Source organism: Hordeum vulgare, chromosome 4H (genome assembly GCF_904849725.1).
Source record: "Hordeum vulgare subsp. vulgare chromosome 4H, MorexV3_pseudomolecules_assembly, whole genome shotgun sequence".
Taxonomy (NCBI): Eukaryota; Viridiplantae; Streptophyta; class Magnoliopsida; order Poales; family Poaceae; genus Hordeum; species Hordeum vulgare.
In genome coordinates, this window is record NC_058521.1 from 2,805,970 (window position 1) to 2,813,163 (window position 7,194).

The 7,194-nt window shown below is 44.7% G+C and overlaps 1 pseudogene; it reads right to left on the minus strand.

Annotated features, from left to right (window-relative positions):
* Positions 1–2,207: 2,207 nt before the first annotated feature.
* Positions 2,208–3,963, minus strand: LOC123448280 (annotated as a pseudogene).
* Between the last annotated feature and the right edge of the window lie 3,231 nt (positions 3,964–7,194).

The following is a 7,194-nucleotide window of genomic DNA, read 5'->3' on the forward strand; positions in this document are numbered from 1 at the left end:
ATAGATTTGTCCCTAGAAATGTTTTCAGAATATTTTATTTCTATTGGTGTTGGTTAGACTTATATTTTATTGACTCTGTTAATGTCTAAAACATCACTTTTTTGGTGAGCTCGAGGGAGTATCTATCTTAGCTATCATTTCAAAACTAGTACATATGCCACCTAGGAGACAAGGTGTCTAGGCCCCTATATTTTTTTGAAGGAGGAAGCGAACCCCCGGCCTCTGCATCAATCGATGCATGCAGCCATAAACTAGGCCCTTCTATATAACAAATGCAAAGTGTCCAGGTCCTCCCAATAAAGCAATGCAGATCAATGCATGATCAGCTGGGAGACTAGAGCAACAATGAATCCATGCATACACCAACCCCATACCATGGGGCCCCATCCCCAATCCGCCACCGTACCAGGCTTGAGGTTCCTTATCTCACTGCTCTAACACATGGCATAAATCTATATTTCTAGATCTTCTAGAAGGGTGACATTTCAGGGATTACTGAAGCGAGGAAATATATATGGGAGGAATATTTTTGAAGAATCCATCATACGGTGTTTTTTGTAACTGGGGATAGTTTTGTCCTTTTCATTGATTGGTGCATGCAACCATCTTTATTTTGAAGTATTGTCCTTACAAAAAGGTAATGAAAACCATTGCGAGATCAACCAAATGTTACAACTCCGGAATCACATACCCATAGCATTAATACTGGGTTTGGAGGGGTTGAATTGTTCATGAGTGTACATAATGTAGACGCAAAATTATAATTTAGTAATCTCTTAAAAGTTAGATAGATATATAGATAGAGATAGAGAGAGATAGATAGATAGATAGAGCGCTTTTGTGTGTGTGTGTGTGTGGGGGGGGGGGGGGTGGCAACAGGCCCCCAAAAGTAATGTTTTGTGATTTTTTTTGGCCATTACTATTATTTCAGATACTTATATTAATGTCTTAAATCTAAGTCAAACTTGAAAATGCATACGCATAAATATTTCTGGAGAAGCAATTTCAAAACATTATTCTATAAGCAGTTTGTTTAGAGAATTTTTATTTGTACACATTTAGTGGGTAGAGTTACGTTTTGAATACCTTGCTAGTGTCTAAAATGCCAGTTTTTTTTGGGTGAAATGAAGGGATTGCCTAGCTTAGCTATCCTTCCATGGATTGTGGGCATTCTAGATGTGGGAGCAAGTGTCCAAGTCCCCAGCTCAACATCAAAATGTGTCAAGTAAGGCAATGGAGATTAGTTGGGAGATTAGAGCATATGTCTAGGTGTACACCTCCGGGTTAGAGGGCCTATCACTAAAGTCACAAATTTCCAATTTGTAAGGCTTATTGTCTTGGGAACATGCAAATATAGCTATATCTGCATTAAATTTTCTCTGATTTGTATTCTACTAGTTAGCATGCACGTGCAACGCACGACTAACCGAATAATTTATAAATTACTTTTTATATTAAAATTTTAGCAATGCCTCTACTTTAATCCTCAATCGAAACAACTACTTGTATTTTGTAATGCCACAGTTCTAAAAATTGTGTTCTCAAAATTTCAGATCTGAATTGTGTTCTCAAACATATCATAACCACTTCATTGACCTAAAACAGTCTAAACCCCACAAAGTAAGTGTGAAGAGACACATGGTATGAACACTCTCTTATAAATTATTCATTATAAAGATGGCAAGGTCTCAAATGAATTCAGAATTTAATATTTGTTCTTCAAGAAAGTCTAGGAAGCAACACAAAAGTAATGAGAGAAAATAATAACACATCAAAATAAGTGTCAATAGATGTGAATATAAAGGATCATATGTGTGAGAATGCATCTACAAGAACAAACGCATCAACACAAATACTATACAACATTTACATAAAATTGAGAACTCAGATACGCAAGAAACTATGAAATTTTGAATCCACCATCCTCCTTTCTCAGTGGATAGGCAAAGCGAGTGTACCACCAGAGTGGCATAAATAAAGCCATAACAAATTAGTACTTCCTTATCTCTCCATGTATTATTATAAACAAACAAAAATCAGACAACAAATAAGATGGTACAATTTAAGTGAACATGTGAGATAGTACATAATGCTCAGGGTAAGAAATATAAGACCGGACTACAGACCCCCAATATGATGGTATGGGAATGTCTACACACTCCAGCATTCTCAAATCTAGGCCCTGCAAAAGTTTCAAACCCCATTGTTTAGATGAAACTGTAACTGGCCATCTCCAATAATAAGATGGTAGGAATCTCCACACAGATATCAAAGAGAGATGGAGCTTCTAATCGAGTAGTACTTGCTTCAACTTGACAATCCATGGAAGCGGACGAATCTAGATTTCCTGCAACTGAAGATCTCCGATCTCCACGATCAGATAACTCTTCATCATCGGCATTTAGTTCCACGTGGTCGTCGTCATCCGAAGCACCATAAAGGCACTCGGTCGGTACAGTTTCCACATCTGCTTCCTGTGAAGATCCATGAGGTTCAATTCCACCAGTAGACGCTAGGAGAGTATCCCTTCTGACAACATTGAATAAAATACCATTCTCAATCTTTTCAGGCTGCAACAAGTCACCTTCAGGGACCATGATACTCGCGGAAAGACCAAATGGAGACCTAGGAACAGGTGTATCATGAGGATCGGAACCTGTATTGCCTGAGGTCCTACCAGGAGTAACATGCCTTGGATGATTATCAACTGGCTCTCTACCAATTGGGTGACCAACAAACAAGTTACTATTCGGTGTCAAAATATCACCTTCACTTCCCTTTGGTGATATTATTCTGAATTCTGGGTCAATCTCAAGGTTCTGAACAAAGCTGATGAATTTATTAGCCGAGGCTGTCCTCATGAGAGGGCCACCACTTCTCGTCCATGAGTTCAAGTCTATACTCTCAGATTCACTGTCACTGCTATCATGTATACTATGTTGGAGATGGTGATTTCTGTTAGATGGCCCAGCAGTTCCTCCAACTGCTTGATGGCTTGTAACAGTGGGAGATGTGAGCAACTCCTCATCGAGAGAACCAGTTGAATTTTCTCTTGCTATGAGATTCCATGACGGAATCCTTCTAGATGGACAGAGTCTAATTGTAGCACCATATCCTTGTGAAGCGGCTTCTCTTTCTGCACTTCTCTTCAGCCTACGCATGTGGTTCAGGAGGGCAACACATTCATCTAATGCAAGCTCAATAGCACAGTTTGCCCTGATGGCAGAGAGCTTTTCCCAAGTGCATCGCCTACCCTGACTTGCTGCTTTCTGAAGCTCAGAATACGAAGGATTCTGTATGATCTTCGAATACTGATGATACAGAGAGAAAACGAACATTGGTAAGACTACTGATTAATGTGGTGAAGATTTGAAATGTGCACGAAAGAATGGATTAAGGAACATTCAAAACCTAAGCAAGAGTGGCTGGCATAACAATTGTCACATGACACCTCCGTGCACCTGAAGCCCACATGCAAAGAGTGTTCAGATAAGTAACCACATGCAAAGTGTGACAATCCTCTCCCGTTAGCTGTCAACCCATTAGAGAACATACAGTTTGGAGTAGGATTGCCTAGTGACACACTGCAGTGCTAGTTCAGTTCGATAAAAAACAAGATGAGAGAAGATTGGATATCACCTTTCAGCAAATGAAGAAAAAAAGAGTAGACCAGGTTCAGACATGCTCTGTTTCACCTGACGATTCAGGTGTCAATTGGACGACCCAAGTTGCCACTGACACCTCCGTGCACCTGAAGCCACCCTAGCTGATGGCCGGCGAGCAGCAACAACAAGATCACACCACACCACACCTCTCCCTACGGCCTCCCATCTCCTTCCTCTCCTCCCTTTTCTCTCCGCCACCGCCGTCCTGCAGATGCTGCCATGCTGGACATGCCGTCGTCGCCTCCTGCAGGGACGCGTGCGTCAGGGACTTGCTAGTGAGCAGCTCCAGCAGGAGCATGCCCAGGGAGTAGACGCCACCTCCGGGGGCGGTAGTCGCCGGCAACCGCGCGTAGGTGGGGTAGAGCGCGGCGCCGCTGCGGCCGAGTGGACCGGCGGAGGCCGAGGCCGCGGGAGGCGGACGGGGATGGGTGGGGAGGCAGGCCATGGCAGCAAGAAGAAGAAGAACAGCACCACCGCTGCTGTTGGGACTTCAGAGAAGAGGCTGGTCAGCCCGGCGACGTCGTCGAGGTTCCTCCTCAACTCCTCCCGCCTGCTGTCCGACGACCTCGACGTCTTCGCGCTGCCCCCGCCTCCGTCACCGTCGTTCATCGACGTGCTCCCCGGAGGCGAAGGGCAGCCACCGTCCTTCGTCGATGCGTTCCCCGCTAACCTCTCCCTGTCGGCTCCCTTTGCCAAGGAGGCACCGCCGTCGACCGTGCACCAAGCAGAGTCCTCCTCGTCGTCAGGGACGTCCTCTGCTTCGTAGTCGTTAGAGATCACGGCCGTCCAAGAAGAGGACGATCTGTGAGGGGAACGAAGGGGGGTGGGAAACCCTAGAAGAGGTGAAGCGCGTCACGCACCTGGAAGCGGCAGCGGGGATCGAGGGCGGTGGGGTCGTGGACCATCTGGAGGACAAGGGGGCGGCGGGTGCCCATCTCGACCCGCAGCGGCGCCCGGAGCAGGTCGGCCACCCAGGCCGTCGCCTCGGGCTCGGCCGCGCCGTCCTCCTCCGCCGCCTCGGCGACCTCGGCGACGAGGTGCGTGAGCAGGGACACCTTGCGCGCGAGGCTAAGGAAGTCGGCCCGCAGCGGCTCCGCGGCGGCGGCCATGGCCGCGATCTCCCGCACGATCTCCGCGGCCGCCCCGGCCGTTGCCGCCATCGCGCCGCCCCGAGTCAGGACTCCGCGCGGAGGACGGGAAGGGGGGGCGGCAGGGAAGAGGAGGGGGAGGGGGCATGCCAATCTCCAATGTCAACGTCGCCCGTGATCCTGGTGGCTGGATGGTCCCGTGATTACAGGGGACGTTGCTGGGCATGTTCTCCTCTTTTTCTCTGTAGGAAGGTGGAGTACGGTCAGCCTAACTTTAATTGCTAAATGCACACTGTGGTTCTGCGTGGATGGTGGAGAGCTGTTAGATTCTTATTTGTTGGCTAATTCTGTAGTGCTGATTGGTATTTGTTTTTGTGAGGGTTATAGCTGTGTGTATCTAGGGAAGTTTACGTTTGATCTTTCATTAGTAGTATAGAAGAAACGTAGAATCAGCCAATACATGAAGGAGTGAGGGGGGCATGCATGTAGCGTTACGAACACTTCAGTAGGTCCTCCGTGGTTGATTTGATGTGCAAGATAAGCCGCTCATAAACCGGAAAGAAGGGAGGAGTTCAAGTTTAGGAATCGTATTTGCATCTCAACCTTGTGCCATGGCTGGAAAGAGAAGGGAAGGAGTGGAAAATTGGAAGATACTAGTAGTAAGCCACACAGAATCAAAGCATTAATTATACTGCACAGTAAAACAAGGTAAGATTCGCAATGGGAATTGCAGGAGTGGCGTTTTGGCTCCCGGAGCATATGTTTCCGGGTAAACAGTAACGCGAGAAAAATATTAATATTTTTGAAAAATTCTGAATTTTTTGTAGATGATTATATTAGTGTTGCAAACATGCATGTCAATTTTCGTGGAAAAGAAGCAATGGTGTTTTGACAAAAAAAAAAGCAAATTTGGGATGATATTTTGGGGTAACTTTTGATGTTTAATTTTTTTTCTTTACACAAGCCAAAATGTTTAGGGAAAAGATTCTCTTCTACCGACCGATCGCATGCCGACGTCCGCCGGCTCCGCGGCCGTTCGATCGTGTGTTCGTACGTCTGTCGAAGTCGCTTTCATTTTCCTGCAACTCACGTATTATTTCAGGACAAACATTTTTGATAGTAGATATAAGTAGAGGCGTTTCGGGGCTCGTCTGGCTGTGAGAGCGAGCGGCTGGATTTGGATTTTTTTTCTGCAACATCCTCCTTGTTGCAAGAAAAAATTCTGCAACATTAGTTATGTTGCAGAACACTTCCCGTAACACCAATGTAAAGTAGAAAAAAAATCTGCAACAGTAGTTTTGTTGCAAAAAAATTCCAGCAACAATATTTGTATTGCAAAAGTTCCGCAACACGGTCCCTGTTGCAAACATCCGAACGCAACATTATGCTTGTTGCAAAAATTGTCAGCTCAATCTGTTGGTCATCCCGTATTAAATCTTTGTAGCAGCAAAAATTATATAGCCGTTTGCAGCTCTATCGGGGCCCGAAACAAAGCGATTGTTTCCGCAACTGATTTGTTGTTTCAGAAATTAATGTGTTGAGGAAGACGACCGAGTCACGTGTCAGGATTTAGATCGAATGGCTGCGGACGGCTGCACATGAGGAGATCCGACGGTTATCAGTGTGGTGGATATTTATTAGACATCCGTCGGTGAATGCGTAGCTTTCCCCAAAATGTTTAACCTTTTTGCCTCAAAATTTACAGGTAGTACTTGAATGTGACAAAAATACATAAATAAATTTTGTTTTGATTTTTTCATTTTAAATTTATTTTTTGAGCCAAATTGACTTTCCGCTATCTTGCCTACAGTACCGTGCTAAGAGCCAAGCAATGGGAGTGCCTAATTCCTTTGGTTAGGTAGTTGATCCTCTCTCCTTCGTTGAAATATGTTGGCCTCTCCTATAAATCATACTAGCAGGTGGGGAGTATTATTGATCCACATCTCGTAGCTAGGACAAGCCCATGTCGGCAGCAAGGAATCTAAATAGGCCGCACATAGTCTTGAATTACCCGTGTCGTAATAGCTAACGAACATGTGCACTTCTTTTGTAAACAAAACGGCTGAAACTGTTTATGTGCACGCGCATGCACTCATTCCTATGAACGCATGATGAAAACGTCTTCTTTTACTGAACGAACATCGTCGGAAGCATGAAATAAATGCAGAAACAATGTGAACATCAATTTCAAGTTTAGAACTAAAATTATAGTGGGCTGGGATGCCACTGTCCTTGTAATCATCAAACTATTCACATTTCTTTAACACTTTAATGTGCACATTAGTTGGCACTATAGAGTATGCATTAGGTAACCCGCAAAAATAGGATATACATAAGGAGAATGGACGTCTGGAGGCCCAGCTCCATGGTGGGCGAATTTAAAAAAAATAATCAAAATTCAACCTTTTTGTTTAAAAAAAAATCTAAAAAAATATGCAAGT